We start from the raw sequence: 17,315 nt of genomic DNA, 5'->3' as shown, positions 1-17,315 counted from the left end.
TGTTGTGTAACAGAAGCGTGATGTTTAGGTTTTACTTTTGCATCGTATAAAACGCATTAGCAATGCCTGTCTGCCCGTGAAGCCTGCTTATCCACTTGGCTGGTGAGGAGACGGAGCGGCGAAGGCGTTGGGAGGGTGCTAAGATGCGCACTGGTGCTGGACCATGAGGAGGCAGGCTTTAGTTGGAGGCCGTGTCAAGGGCCCGGCCTTGGGAATGAATCTGTTCCCTCACGCCCGCCTCTCTGGCTCTTCTCTCCGTTTCTCGGGTGTCACGGGTAAGCAAAGCCCCTCCCCCAGGCCCGGCTGCCACCATGCTTAAGTCTTGCAGCCAGCTCACCGTGACTAAAACCTTTGAATCAGGACCACAATAAACCTGTCCACCCTTATGTGGCAGAGGCAGGTATTTTGTCAAGTCAGTGGGAAAGCTGCCCAAAGAAACCCACTTATTAAATAGGATCGATCATGCCTACTGTCCTGCAATAAAGCCCTGCATGATACTTCTGGATGTCCACTTTCTGTGCATTTGTTCATATCCCTAATTCCCATATTTTTAAAGTATTGGTTATTTGTAGAGCATGTACTTTTTTCTTTTTCAGTTTCTTCATCATTTTCATTTTTATGTTTCTCTTGGGTTTAACCTAACAACCCTTGGTACTTGAACTTTTATAGATTCCACTGGTCAGTTTGGGGAGAATTTGCATCTTTGTGGCACTGATGCCTTCTTTCCAAGGACAGGATGTTTATCCTGTATTTATCCCCCTTTTAGCCAGACTTATCATGTTCGCCTCTGTCTTTTGTACACTGCTTTTAAGATTTATTTTTAGGCGACTTGTCTTTTTCATATTGATTAGGTATAAAATATGTTACTGTTGCTTGCTTTTGTCTTGAAACAGTTTCATTGATGTATAATTGATGTACCATGCCCTAAAATGCTTACATATTTTGAAATGTTTTAGTATACAGACATACTGAAAAGATTCCGATATTTATATTGATTTTGTATGGGTATACTGTGCTACATTCATATTACTGTTACTAATATTCCTGGAATATATTTTGTATTTTAAAGTAGTTAACCAATGTATTGATATTTATTTCTTCCTAATCCTTCTGTCTTTGTTTTCCAGCACTATTTTGAAGTTCAAATACATAGTATAATGATTGATACATTGTGTCAACTTGAGAAGTTTAGCAGTTTACCTGAGTGGAGCAACTCAGCAGGGAGCCAGGGTCCTCACTTTGTAAACATCCACATTCTGTGCAAGAGGAGAGCAGGGAGATGGTGTGAATGCTACACACACCCTGGGTGGGGGCAGCCTGCTTACAATATAAGGGAGGAAAAGAGGCTTGCTGTTTCCCCTTTTTGCTCTTTCTGTCCTTAATATCTTTTCATGATCCTTTCTCGTTTTCACTTCCTTATCTTTCATACTTCATTTTGTTATTTTTTTGTATTTTCTATTTCTCTTCAACTCCAATATATTTGTTCATGTTTAAATACCTTAAATGTACATATAACTGCTATATCATACACACTATGTGTTATCTTATAGAATTTATAAAAGCATATACATATAAGGAGAGATTCTAAAAATTCACTTATTTTCAGAATTCTTATTTGTTTATAATAACATCTACCTGCTGGTCAGTCTTTGAAATTGTCATTGTTTTCAACAAAATTTCATATATAACTCTTCTGGGTTTTGTATCTGACAACTGTAGTATTTTCAGTCTATGTAGAGGTTGTATTCACTTGTAGTCATTCATTTATATTTGCGATCTTCAATCCTAGTGGCTCAAGATTTCATGTTTTGTGTTGCTTCATTAAGAATTTATTGCTTGGTCTTACTATGTAGGAATCTACGGGTTTCCATGTGGGACATTTTTATCTAGAAATACTTGTTTTGAGCAGGAGTAGTGGAGCCCACGACTCTTCAATGTGGAGTTCTACTGCTTTCAATGCTCCAAGGCCTGTCTCTGAGTCCCTTCCACCACATCCAGGGACACAGGGCTTCCTTGCTTCTGCTTTGGGCTCTAGGATACTGAGTTTGTTGGGTCATTTCTCTCTGACAGTCCACTCTACCTTCTGTACTGTGGTTTTTCACCTGTGCTTGAGTATATTAATACACTAAGGTTTGGGTCTAAATTTTCACAGAGACTATTTACCTAGGGAACTATTTAGAATCAATCATGAAGCACTGTTTTAAAATTACATATGAGCAGTTTACCAGCTTACAGAATGATAAGCTTAAAATTTCACATATTTTAATTTGTAATGTAATTTTCAATTTACAAATGATAATTTGATGATTGAAATTTACAAATATTAAGAGGCGTGCTTTTTGAGATCAACACTGTGGTCCTTTTTATTCATACATGTTTGTCATATGTAGTACATACACACATTATGGGGTGTTGGTTTTCATCCCCTTTCCCTTTCCCTTCTGATTTAAATAATGATCATATACTGTCTTAAAGCTATGTCATCAACATTATCTTCCACCCACAGGAAAGTAAATATCATGTTCACAGTTTCAGTGGAGTTACATATTTATTTCACCTAAAAGAATGTACAGTAAAATTGCTTTGTCATTACTTACAATAAAACTAAATGCCCTATATGCTTAGTAGGAGATATTTTCAAATCATAAAAAAATTGAGGCTTCTCTGAAGAAAGTAAGTCCAGATCACTTCTAAGTGTCATTTCATCCTTAGATGCTATAAGGAACTGAAGCAAAACTCTGTATGAACTTTTCTTTCCCTTCCACCCTAATTTTTAACCTAATATTGCAGAACCAATGCCAGCCTCCAGAAGCATCAGCATCAATTCCAACTGTCTTCTGCATCAGGGTGCCTGAGTTGTGACACTGATTTAAGAAATGGACAAAATTGACTGCAGATGAGCTTCTGTATGTTTTTCGGGTGGGAGGGCACTGGGAATCAAACTGAGGACCTCACCCCTGCCAGGCAAGTTCTGTGCCTCTGAGCTAAACCCCCAGTCTGAGCTTCTGTTTAATACTTTCACTGACTCTTTCACATTGTGACTATTTCCTTTCCTCACAGGGAAAAAACAAAATAAAACTTATGTATACTTGAGTTATTTTACATCACCTCTATTTCATCTTTGCAACATTTATTCTGAGAATTTTTATAGAACAATTTGCTACAATCTCATGATTTGGTCTGTGTCGCCATTGATGCAGATTTATTTGCTGTTGCCTCCTAATTAGTCCCTCCTGTGTTCTTTGAGGCAAGTGGATCACTTTCTGGGTTTCTCCTTTCTTGAATGTGAGATTGAAAGTTAAAAGCTTAATGAATATCCTCACCAAAGTCCTTCCCAAGTTGCCTAGATGGGAATACACACCCACAGTCATGCAACTCATACAGCATTTACCGCCTAGTCACGTGTATAGTAAAAATTATTTATAAAGAGGTGACTATCTCAACATCTATATGTCTTTACTGAAGATAATGGAGCTATAGACTGAGATAGGAAGGAATACTTCTTTACAGAGACTGTAGTGTTAATATATTTAGTGATTCACATGTTTTTTAACCTTCATTAAAACTCGGTGCCATTTCAAAAAACCCAGTTTTGAAAATACCAGGAGTGACTTATCATTGCTGAACTTTCAGTGTCTACACCACGGATAGCAACCCATAGGATGACAAATGAGCAAGTAAGCTTTCTTCCAATGACTTAAGTGATGGTGCAGTGAAGTCAGTGTGCAGAGAGGAGTGGTTTTAGTTCCACCTGGTAGTAAAAGGATCTAAGCTGAAAGAGTGAGATTTACCTTGGATTTAAGATTTCAGTTAAGGCCTCACTATCTTAAAGGAAGTGTGAGCAGCAAACATGGGTTTTTAAATGGGCAAAGGATAAAATGTAAGAGAGATCATGGTGTAGTACCTGAATTTGGAAAGCCTGTAGTTCAAGGGACAAAAGACAAATATAGGACAAAAGCAGAAAGTTTGGCAAGAGCAAAGTTGGAGTTGGATGATGGCCAATAGGCTAAGCTCTTCGGTGATGGAAGCACATTGAAAAATTTTATTTAATGGAATAACATGACACAACTCTACTAGTGGAATGGTCAATCTGATGTGTATTAATTAGTAGTAAATAAGAATACAAATACAAGGCCTGAAGCAGAGGTCAGAAATGATCAGCCATAAAGACGCTCACTCAGTATTCATACTATAATAAGGATTTTTCCATTCTCTTTAAAAACATTAACCCATTTAAACTCCAGTGAGTTTGTTACTCCTAGCCACACCTTACAAAGAAAATAAAGTACCAGAGGCTAAACACCATGTGTGTGGTTACAAAGTTCCATATGGTGGAATAGAAACCAAAGTCTGTCAGTGTACTGAGAAGTGCTTAATATTACTCACCAATTCATCACAGACAGGCATCTTCCTCTTCTTGTTACTCCTAACCCCCCCCACCTGTTTTGGGGCTGCTTCTCTAACTCGTTCAAACACTTTATACACACCCACATATGCCTTGCTGATTTCTGCTTTGTCAATAGGCAATTGACACTTCATCTTGTAGAATCTTCCAAAGCCTTGCCTAAAAGTCTCACATATATTTTACTCCTCCATTTCCCTTATAATTTTAATCACACATATGTACTACTTTCTTCTGACTGAGTTTCCCTCTTCATCATATTTTAATTGAATCTTCCTTAAACCTTCATACTTGTGAAGAATTCATATCAATCAAAGAATTCTCTATTTCCCTGTTGCTATTGACCACAGCTCTAGGCTGTGAATACAGCTGTGTCTAGCAACTCCTGTATGGACCTGCTAGCAGCTCCTGATTCAAAAATATTTCTTAAATTCTTCTTTGCCAGAGATTTCAGCAGTTAGTTACTAGCAAGACTGGGAAAGCATGAGACAGACTCACAGAGCTACATGGCTCCACTTTGTCCTTCATGGAGCAGGAGCATGTTGCATGTCCTAAGGAATTTAGGAGGTTCCTCCATACCTGGAGTTTGTGCTTCGGTGCACCAGAGACTAGCTAGGAAAAGATATGCTCTAGTGGTTGCACAAAACACCACAGCTGACCCTTCAGCACAGCTCGAAAAGAATTTGTAGCTACCCAAAATGATAAATAGTGAGAAAGCCAAGAGAATTATACATGTGGTTCTTTTGCCACAAGTACTTTCTGTCTTTGAAGTGAAAGTTAAGGTTTCTCTAGGCCCTGCTTTCCTTTTGTGTCCTCTGGTTGCCCTCCATTCTTGACACGGACCTTTCCCTTCACCATTGTGCCTGCTGAGGTGTCACTTCTGTCTCCTATTTCATTACTCTGCATTCACTTCTCTGAAAGAAGAAAGAAAGAGAGGAAGGAAGGAAGGAAGGAAGGAGGGAAGGAAGGGAGGGAGGAAGGGAGGAAAGGAAGATGGGAAGGAGAAAGGGAGGGAGAGAGGGAGGGTAAGCAGGGAAAATGAAAGAAGAATAAAAGGGAAAAGAAAGTGGACAATGGAAGGAAAGGATAGGGTAGGATAGGATAGGAAAGGAAAGGAAAGGAAAGGAAAGAAAAGGAAAGGAAAGGAAAGGAAAGGAAAGGAAAGGAAAGGAAAGGAAAGGAAAGGATCTCCACCTACAACCATCAACAAGCATCCTCTGTCCCTTCATCTCTAGATTTCAGCAAGCTGTGCCTCTTAAAGCTTTTCAATCTATATTGTTTCCTAATTCAATCTATATTATTTCCTGGACATTCACTTCCATTATTACTTGTGATAGTTTCCATTTGTCCTTTCATTTTCCCTCATTCCTCAGCAAATTATACTTCAGTCTTCATTAACTTTTATCTTAATGTTCATCCTTGATGTTAAATAGATGCCTAACTATCTGACACTAAGTTTAAGGAATGTGATGAAGCTACAGTAATCAGGGAAGTCTTCCTGGGTGACAGAACAGACAAAGACATCAACAGAACTACATAGAGAGCGTAGAAATAGGCTCACATAAATAGAGTCATATTGTCTCTGACAGTAGAGACTACACTGTTCACAAATTAACTCAAAATTAGTTAATGTGAAATGGTAAAATTTCTAGAAGTTAATAAAGGAGAAACCTATATATCCATCTCTATAATGAAGAACCTATATAATCATCTCTAGTAGCTAAAACTCAAAATGTTCCCTGTAAGAAATAATTGACAGGCTGGGCTTTATTAAAATTTATGTTTTATCTTTTATGTTTTGTGAAAGATAATGATAAATGAGATGCTAAGATAAAGACCAGAAGAATATTTTTCCAAAAAATCATATCTGGTGAAAATCTGTTATATACAATACACAAACAAGTCTTAGAACTCAACAATAAGCCAAGCTAACTGACTATACCACCCTGAAGAAGACAGCTCCAGACATAAAGGAAAATGCAAATTAAAATGGTAGATACAGTGTTATGAGAATGGCCAAAGCCCACAACACTGACCACTCCAAATGGTAAGGAGAATGTGGAGCACCAGGAATTCTGATTTATTTCTGGTGGGGAAGCAAAATGGTACGGCTGCTTTGAAAGATGTTTTAGCCCCTTCTTAGAAAACACAGCACATTTTAACTTATGATATAGCCACTGAACTCCTTGGATCTACCAAAAGCAATTGAAAACTTACATCTACTCAAAAACCTATGCATTGATATTTATAATAACTTTATTTATCCTTGTGAAAACATGGAAGCAACCAAGATGTCCTTCGGTAGGGGAGTTAATTAATAAATGATGATATATCAAAATAATGTAATAATTACCTAGTGTTGAAAGGAAATTAGTTATCAAACCATGAGACATATGTAGGAGTTATAATGCATATTATTAATCTGAAAAGGTTTCATACACTGAAATGCTAACTATGCAACATGATAGAAAAGACAACACAAGGGACAGTTGGAAAAGTAATTGGTTGCCAAAAGTTGAAGAGATGAATAATTTTGAATGCAGGATTTTTAGGTTGTAAAAGTATGATAGTAACTCTGTATACATGTCATAGTAAGTGCTGTCAAAATCCATAAAGTATACAAAAATAAGAATAAATTGTATACAAAAATAAGAATAATAAAAAAATAAGAATAAAAAATAAATAAAGAATAAATAAAACTCAGAATAAACTCTAGTACAGCAAGTTAGCTCACCAAACTCACAGCAAGCAGCCCTGTTCTGACAGTGTCAGCTGCAGTGTACTCTGAGTGTTGGGTGATAGTTACGTCAGTGTAGATTCACAATTGTCCCAAGGTAGCAGAGATCATGATAATGGGGCAGGATCTGTGCACAGATTTGAGCATTGACATGTGAGAAATATTTGTATCTTCTGTTTAATTTGGCTGCAAACTTAAAGCTACTCTTAAAAATAAAGTCTTAACAAAACTACATAATTTGACTTCAAAGATAGTGGAATGGTAAAAAGCAAAGAAAAAGCCTCTCTGAGTGTTGCCATCCAGATGCTGGAATATAGCAACATGAGAAAGACAAGAAGAAGGAAGCAGGTCCCCTGCACCCAGGACTGATTGAAGACATGAATTAAAGAGTGAAGAGAGAATCTTCAGTGAAGAGGGAGGAGGTAGGCAGCAGCACCTTCTCCCTGAGACAGGACTCACTGTACAAGAGGAGCAATTCAGATCTACAGAAGCACAGTGACTGCAGGCCATCCCAGAGGCCTCCAGGGAGAGATGCAGCAGTGGAAAGGAGCAGTGGACATGAAGGAATACGCTAGCTGGTGGTGAGTCATCCCACATGAGAAAGTGATTGACTGGGAGCTATCTTAGAAAGGGACCAGGTGACCTCAGAATTTAGAGTAGCTTTGGGCTCCATCTAATGGCTCCCAGGTAGGCTCAGACCTGTGGAAGGTACACTGACAGCTGCAGGCCAAGTGAATCTGGTCTTGGCCAGAAGGTGCAGCCTTGATGAGATTATCCACTACCCCAACAAAAAGCTACTGCTGGCTTGCTGGGATAAATCAACATGGATCAGGACTCTGTCTCTATATGTTGTCTATTAGTGACAGCAAAGATGAACCTGGAAGAGGACTTCTTATTTCTCTCTCTTTCTTGATTGTTTTTTATTGTTGTGATGGTGATGGTTATGTTTTGGGGATTTTTTTTTTTTTTTTGGCTTTTATTTCTCCCTCATTGTTTGATCTTGTTTTTATATGAGTGTGAATGTGGTTTCTAGCCTCTTTGTGGTTATTACGTTTTGTCCTTTTTATCTCTTCTTTCTCTCTTTCCCTCCAATTTTCTGCACAAGTTTCCACAGGTTAGCCTGATCCCCCTTTGTCCTCCAGCTTTATTTCTAATCTCTTTCTGTTCCTTAACTTCTTTATTTTTCTTCTAATCCCTTTTAAATTTTAACCCCTGAGGGTAAAATTGACATATTAAGGACTTATATACTGCACATAATTTTCTGATCTGTTTTACATTTTGTTATATAACTAATAATCTAGTTTATATGGTTAAATGTGGCAAATTAATCTTACCTCAGTTTGTCATTTTCCAGGCCTTGATTATTGCTGTGGTTATTGCTAATGGTGCCACTTTAGCCAAAAGTGGCATAATTCTTCTAAAGAGCCATTTTTCCTGATATTCCAAGACTGAGATTGACTAAGCATCATAGAAAATGCTGCGTCACAGTGCCAAAGAACCAAGGGCAGAGCCAAATAGGCAGCAACTTCCCCTCCCCAACAAATTGAAGAGGTAGGATCTTGCAAGAGACTCAGAACCCCAAAACTCATTACATCTGGAAGAATTTAGAGAAGTAGTCATTTCCTAATACTTCTAAGTATTACCAATGAAGCAACACATCATATGCCGTATATAAGCATCACCCCAGGAATAAAACTAAAAAGAGAAAAGAAAATTATAAGACACTTAAACAAGATGCAACCCCAGATATCTAGTTCACCAAAGGCAAACCGAAGGGGCAAGGAGGTGGGAAAATCTGACAGTCGCCTACCTGGCCTCTCTGAAGTGGTAACAACAAAGCAATTGAATATGGCTCTAGAAAAAAAAAATCAAAAACGATTTCTTAGATAGCTGCAAAGATAGTGTCCACAATGAAAACTATTCTTAGTGACTCTAGAGCAGATACAGACAAAAAAATATAGGAGCTTACAAGTATGGAAGCCATGAATGCTCAGCATAGGAAAGAAATGGGATCTATAAGTCAGATTCAAGTAAATATTCAGGAGAATAAAAATTCCATTGATAGTATTCACAGCAGATTAAGCCAATGTCAGGACAGGATCTCAGATATAAAAAACAGGCTTGTAGTTAGTGATCATGGCAAGAAAGATTACTTAGAAATAGCAGTGGTCTATGAGAAAGCAATCCAATAGCTGCTAGATAAGGCAAAAAAGAATAAATTAAGATTAATTGTAGTCAATGAAAAAGTAAGAGGTAGCACAAATGATACATAAAAACTATTCATAGACATCATGGCGGAAAACTTCCCTGGTAGGGAAAAAGAAAGTGACATATAGTTAAGTGAGGATTATAGAACTCCAATTAGCCGTGATCAAAAAATATCTGTAGCATGGCATATCATGATCAGGATTCCAGAATTGCAACATGAGAATAGAATCTTAAAAGCTGTTAGGGAAAAGAAACAAATCACCTGTAAAGGGAAGCCCATCAGAATCACAGCTGACTTCTCAGCACAAGCCCTCAAATCAAGAAGAACTTGGAGTGAAGTATTTCAAAGAGTGAATTATTTCAAAGGAAATGACCTTTAACCCAGATTGATGTACCCCACAAATCTATATTTCAAAACTGATGGAGAAATTTTGATATTTCCATGACAAAGAGCATCTGAGTAAATTTATAACCAACTGACAAGCACTCCAAAATGTACTGAATGACATTCTATAAAGAGATAACAAGGACTATAAGTCTATGAACCCCAACTGAAGGACTTCACAAGGCAAGGCAAACAATTAAACAGAGGGAGGAGAAAAAAAGAGGGGGGGCCAACAACAAGAAAATAACATCACAACAATAAGTCAATACATATCAGTTACAACCATCAATGTTAATGGTCTCCATTTATCAATCAAAAGACACAAACTGGCAGAATGGATAAAGAAGGAAGATCCAACAATATGCTGCATACAAGAAACACATTTAATTTGAAAAGAAATTCATAGACTGAAAAAAGGATGGAAAACAATACTCTGGGTGACAGAGACCCAGAAAAAAAAGCAGGGGTAGCTATTCTATTTGCAGACAAAGTGAATTTGAAAGCCAAGACTGATTAAGAGAGATAACAAAAGTCACTACATCCTTGTACAGGGAACAATCCAAGAGGAAGAGATAACAAACATAAATATATATGCAACAAATAACAGTGCACCCAACTATATAAAAGAAATATTAACAGGCATGAAACATCAAATAAGCACTAATGCAATTGTATTGGGGGAATCTCAATATCCTACTGTCACAAAAAAAGATCAACTAGACAAAAAATCAACAATGAAATATTAGAACTGAACCCAACTTTTGAACAATTGGGCTTAGTAGATGTCTACAGAATGTTCCACCCTACATCAAAATATGCATTCTTAGCTGCACCTGAGATGTTCTCCAAAATAGATCACAAAGGAAACAAAATTATCCCATGCATACTTTCAGATCATAGTGCAATGAAATTGGAATTCAATGGCAAAAAAATACCACAAAAATTTCATAAACACATGGAAATTCAATAGCACCTTCCTGAACAGCCAATGGGTCACAGAGGAAATTTAAGAAACAATTACACAGTTTCTACAATTAAATGATAATGGACATATAACATATAAGAACTTATGCACACAACAAAAGCAGTCCTAAGAAAGAAATTTATAGCATTGAATACCCATATCAGGCAAACAGAGTAAATACAAATAAACAACTTAATGGTGAACCTGAAACTTCTACAAAAGGAAGAGTAGGTGAAGCCAAAAGCTCATATGAGGAAGGAAATTATAAAGATCAGAGCAGAAATTAATGCGTTGTAGACTAAAAGCACAATACAAAGAATCAATGACTTGAAGAGGTGGTTCTTTGAAAGATTAAACAAAATTGACAAAGCCTTTTCCAACTATATCAAAAGAGAAAAAGACTCAAATCTATGAAATTAAGAATGAAAAGGGTGAAATCACAATAGACCCTGCAGAAACCAAAAGAGATCATCTATAGCTACTTTGAAAATTTGTAATCTAATAAGGTGAGAAATGGACAGATTCCTAGATACATATGAATTTCCAAAGCTTAACCAAGAAGATATAAAAATCCTACAGAAATAACATCAATCAATAAAATCAAAGTTATAATTAAGAATCTACCAACAAAGAAAATTCCAGGCACTGATGGACTGATTGCTAATTTCTTCAAGAAATTTAGAGAAGTCTTAATACTACTACTTCTCCTACTCTTTAATGAAATTGAAAGGAATCTAATACTGCCAAATTCATTCCGGGAAGCAAGCATTACCTTGATGTGAAAACTTGAGATGGACCAAATAAAGAAAGAGAATTATAGTTCAGTACCCCTAATGAACATAGATACAAAAATCCTCAATAAGATACTGGCAAACAGAATGCATTGAACACCACAACCAAGTTGGATTCACACCAGGGAAGTAAGGATGGTTCAACATATGTAAATCAATAAATGCAATAAACCATATTAACAAAGCCAAGGACAAAATTTATATGATCATCTCAATAAATGCAGAAAAGGTTTTTTGACAAAGTCAGGCACCCATTCATGAAAAAACCTTACAGAAATTGGAATAGATAGTCCTTATCTCAATCTGAAAAAAGCCATCTATAACAAACCAACAATCAACATATAAAAAATGGACTCACAGTTAAAGCTTTCACTCTAAAATCAGGGAAAACAGTGATGTCCACTGTCTCCACTCTTATTCAATATAGTCCTGGAAACTTTAGCCAGAGCAATTAAAGAAGAGAAAGAAATAAAAGGAATGATGATAGCCAGGGAAGAAGTTAAATTATCATTATTTGTAGATGACATTATACTCTATATAGAAGACGTCCAAAAACCACAAAAAAAAAATTATAGATTTAATAAGCAAATTCAGTAGTATAGCTGGACAAAAGCCAACACTCAAAAAATCAATAGCCTTCCTGTACACAAATAACAAACTCACCGAGAGAAAAATTAGGGAAACAACACCTTTCACAGTAGCATCCAAAAAAATGAAATACCAAGGAATCAGTCAAACAAAGGATGTAAAAGACCTCTACATTCAAGACTGCAGTACTCTGTAAAAGGAGATTGAAGTGAATATCAGAAAATGAAAAGATATCCTTTGCTCTTTAATAGGAAATACCAATATAGTGACAATGGTTATACTTTCAAAACTGTTGTACAGATTTAATGCAATTCTGATTAAAAAAAATCCAACAGCATATCGCATAGAATTAGAGGAAATAATCCTAAAACTCATTTGGAACCAGAAGAGACATAGACTAGCAAATGCAATTCAGGACACCAAAGACAAGGTAGGGGCATTACAATCCCAAACTTGAATTTATATTATGAAGTGTGATAAAAAATACCAGCATGATACTGGCAAAAAAGACCCAAAGATCAATGGAGCAGATTAAAAGATGCAGAAACAACTCCAAACATACTCAGCCACCTTATCTTTGACAAAGGTGTCAAACACATTCACTAGAAGAAAGATAGCCTCTTTAATAAATGGTGCTGGTAGAACTGGCTCTGCACAACTAGAAGTTTAAAATTGGACTGATATCTTTCACCATGTGCTAAACTACATGTGAAATGCATAAATGATCTAAATAGTAAAACAGAAACAATAAATCTGCTGGAAAATAGAATAGGTAAAACTCTTGAAGACACTGGTATAGACACTTCATGAATAAAACCCCAATTGCACAGGAACTATCACAAAGAATCAACCACTAGGATCTCATCTTTTCATAAAGCTTTCACACAGCAAGAGAAACCACCAAGAGTGAGAGACAACTCCCAGTATGGTAAAAAAAATATTTTCCAGTTGTCCCTCAAAGGGCTACTGTTGAGAACATATAAAGTACTCAAAATATCAGACCTCCCAAATTTAAAGACCCAGCCCAAAAATGGGCATCTGAGATGGATGCACACTTCTCAAATGAAGAAATACAAATAGCAAATCAATATATGAAAAAATGTTCAACACTAGTCATTCAAGAGATGTGAATTAAAACAGCACAGATTCCATCTCACCCCAGAAGGAATGGCTATTATCAGGACATCATTGAATAACAATTGATGGAGTTGCTGTGGGGGAAAACACACACACACACACACACACACACACACACACACACACTTTCACTCTGACATCTAATATAGAGAGCACTAACTATCCACCCAGCTGTCCTTCTGTTTACTACAAATATGTATGCACATGTGTATCTAGCCATGTAGTTAGCATACGTGCATTTAACGTTAAAATATATTTCAATTTATTTATTTTATACTCCATCTTCTCCCCAGACACAGAGAGTATTCGTTTTATAATCCTTCATTTTTTTAAATTTTACTTTGAGAATATTCTCTTGGTGCATGTTTGCAGCATACAGTGGTTGCATTCATCCCGTGGAGTTAGTGTGTGTACATAACGTGACTCACTTTCCTCATGTCCTATTTTTCCCCTCCCTCTCTTCTCCCTGCGTTTTTCAGTCCCCTTCCCTTTTGCAAAACTTCCTTCACCCTGTTTCCTGTTATCTATCTTTATAATCGCTGTTTTAAAGAAATGGAAGTTAGGATAGATGCCTTTAGGTAACTTGCCGGTAATTGCAGGTCTACTACAGGAAGCATTGGGTTTTCAGAGCAACAACTAGCAGTCAGGAACCCACCATGAGCTCTTCTGTTAGGTGAGGTCTCCCAGAAAAGCGATCCCACTTGATCCTATGAGTTTCCTTTGTGCTTTTTTTTATTTGCTCATACACCTACACTATGGTAAACCGAGTGCTTAAGGCTTTTGTGTCCACAGGCTGCCTGGTTCACGGATGCCCACTGCATGCCACAGCCCTGCCCACAGCACTAATCACAGCCGAAACCAGTCATCGCAGTGCAGGACCTTGGAAAACAAAGCTCACCTGTCTCACAGCAAGCAGCTCCACACTAAAGGTGTGGACTGCAAATGCTTCTTCTCCTTTGAGTTTTATTTAGTATAGAATTGAAAACTTTATCACATATGGCTAAATATGAGATGATACCTTCTTAAAAGTATCCTTGAGAAAGCCACCTTGTATCTCGTATTACAATACACTTTCTAATAACTTTATTTGGAGCCACAAAGTGGTGTTGAGTGGAAGACTGTGGCCTGGAACAACCTCAATCAATGCTAAATTGGACCACTTATAGAAGTGACCTAGCATGATAGGAAAACAGAGACAAGGAAATTGACTATTGAATTTTCTTTCTTTTTTTTTTTTTTTACTTGAGAATGACCTCACCATTGGAAGTATTAGATGTTACCATAAACAAGTATTTTATTTTAGTGTATATGAACAAGAATACAGTGAATATTGTATTCCCATTATGGAGCATTAACACTAATAGAGCAAATAAAAATATCTCTCTTAATGTTTTTCAAAGTGAATTTCTGTAGCAAGATTTAGTTTCCAGTAAAGCATCACCCATGGATCTTGGATAGAAGTAATCATGACTGGCTAGGGACAGAAAGCTTACCCTGATGGCCAGATCAGGGTCAAGTTGTGATTTGCATATTTGAAATGAATTTTTACCTCCAATAGCATTTAATACTATGGAAATGGAATAGCTGCAGTGACAGGGTATGATTTCTGTGTGAAATTTGGTTATATATCTATATATCTCCCTCTGCATATTTTAACAGTGTATCAAATTATTTGATTATGTACACAGTCTATGAATTATATAAATATGAAATGAATATACTTGATCTTATAAATGATTCAGATATAATTATAATTATACATATGATTTATCAATTTTTGTAAATTTAAATGTGAATAGTAGTGGAAGCACATATTGTCTAAATGAATGCTGTGTGTGATTGAACCTATACATGCATATATAGACAAACAATTTAATCTACTTAATCTTTACATAATCATATTGGCACAATACACTATTATTTCAGCTCAGGGCATGTTATCATTTTATACTTTCATTTAATGATATATTCTTATGTTATACTCTGTTACTTTGTGTAGCATCTATAGTGTGGGTGGATTCCAGAGCTTCTATCTATAATTGCTAAAGCTATGAGTATATTGAATTTCTTTGAAGATTGTTTAATATAGAACATTTTCTTCTTCTGTTCTGAATCTCTGTGTGTAGTTTTGAAGAAAAAGAGATGTTTTGATGTACTTATTAATCCACGTATATATTTTATTGTGAACTTAAAAACCCACTTTGACAGCACTTGTATCCAAAGAAATAGTTTAATAAAATCCTGTCTGATGCATTCATATCATATTTAAGAGCATCTGTAGCCAAGACGTAGGTCTGTGGTAGCTGTCTTCAGAGGCAGAGGCTCCCGGGAGGGCGGAACGGATGAGCTGCATTCCTTCTCCGCTGGGCATTATACATTATACATATATTTGCATCCCCAGCAAAAATGCCTACCTTCAATGTGTTTTAAATAGAGTCTGTCTCTCTTGATACCAGTGTGAGAAAGTAACCCGCCATATGCGGCTGTATGTTTCCAATTTTACATCAGTTCTTGTTTGCTTCCTTGAAAATAGTGAGCACAGAGCAGACTAGATGAATGTAATCTGCATGACCCTCACAGAGCCTTTTAATTCTTGCCAGATGGTGGACACATCTTGCTTACCACAAACTGTAGAGAGATACAAGCCCCTCCCTCTGTATTCTTAACTGTTCAGAAATCCCTTGTGATGTCACCCGCCATGCTTTCTAACTGGCTCGTTTCCTGATTCCTGAGAATATTACTTTGTTGTCTTCACAGAGCACTTCAAGCTCCACGAAACAAGCAGCTCCAGCTGGAAGACAGTGAACGGAGAGTTGGGCCGCCTGGGTTTGGCTCTTGTTCCTTCTATTTGTTGGGTATGGTATTGGACAAATCGTTTATCACAACTCTGTCCCAGATTCTACAGATGTAAAATGAGTATAACAATAATCCAGATCCCTAGAGAGTTATTCGGGAAATTTAATGTGTTAATATAACATATGACTGCACAGAACAATTGCTGACATGTCATGAGGGCTGCATATGTCTGCCTGAGCATTTTCAGAGAATCAATTCAAATCTTTTGAAGAGCACCTACTTGCATCTGTTTGCAGGGAAAGAACTGTGTGGTGGTGAACGTGACTTGATTCCTTTGGTTTTCAGCACAACACACAGCACACACCAGCATTTCCGTGTGCTCCTTTATCAAACACTTACTGGCCACACTGCACTTCACACCCTGGACTAAGGGAGAAGAACCAAATCTTCTAAGTGGGGCTTGCTAAATTTGAGGAACTGGGGGCTCACAGAAGGTAATCCCTCAGATACAGGAAGACAAAAGATGGTAAGCATAATAGAGAAAAAAGTTGCATGGGGAAAGGAAGTGGAGAGTTTTCAAACAAGACCACTCTGATGGGACCACAGCTAATGCTCTGGAGTCTGCACACCTCCGTTTAAGGGCCAGATCTTCTAATTACCAAACCCATAAATAAAAATAAATTAATATACTCTTTCAGCCTTCATTTCCTTTTGGAAACATCTGGAATGTGTTTCCTTCATAGTGTTGTGAATAATATAATTTTTATATTAATAGCTAGTATTGACGGAACATGGTGATTCAGGCTACATACTGCTGATCTAAAGAACTGCATGGAAAGCAGGTAGAGTGATGTGGGATACTGTTAGACACTTAAATAGGACACACAGCTATTAATATTTAGTTCCTTTAAAATAACACAAATCTGCATCTCCGTGGAAGGAGTAGCTGGTGTCCCACAAAGGGTTGTTTCAGGGTTTTAGTTTCCTCTCTTTTTCTGTAGAGTTTCACTGAGTTTCTGATTAGAGGGAGACAGAAAAGACTGAAAGCCTCTTTCTAGGGAGGTTTCCAACTAGGGGGTCCTGGGGGACTTGGGTGCTTCAATGAGTGAGGATAGGAGTGGATTCTGGATGAGCTCCTCCTAACTCTGCAGATGTCTTACAGAATCCAGACACTGCAAGCAGTGTGAAAGGTGTTTGATGGGCTAAACTGAACTTGTGCTAGTCTCCTTGGGGAGAACACACATGACAGCCAGCTGGTGTCAATGTCTATAACTTTATATTCCCCAAAGAAAATGTGTCAGGTTGTT

This window comes from Chinchilla lanigera, unplaced genomic scaffold (genome assembly GCF_000276665.1).
Source record: "Chinchilla lanigera isolate Chin_1 unplaced genomic scaffold, ChiLan1.0 scaffold00003, whole genome shotgun sequence".
NCBI classification, from domain to species: domain Eukaryota; kingdom Metazoa; phylum Chordata; class Mammalia; order Rodentia; family Chinchillidae; genus Chinchilla; species Chinchilla lanigera.
This window is presented reverse-complemented; position numbering follows the sequence as displayed.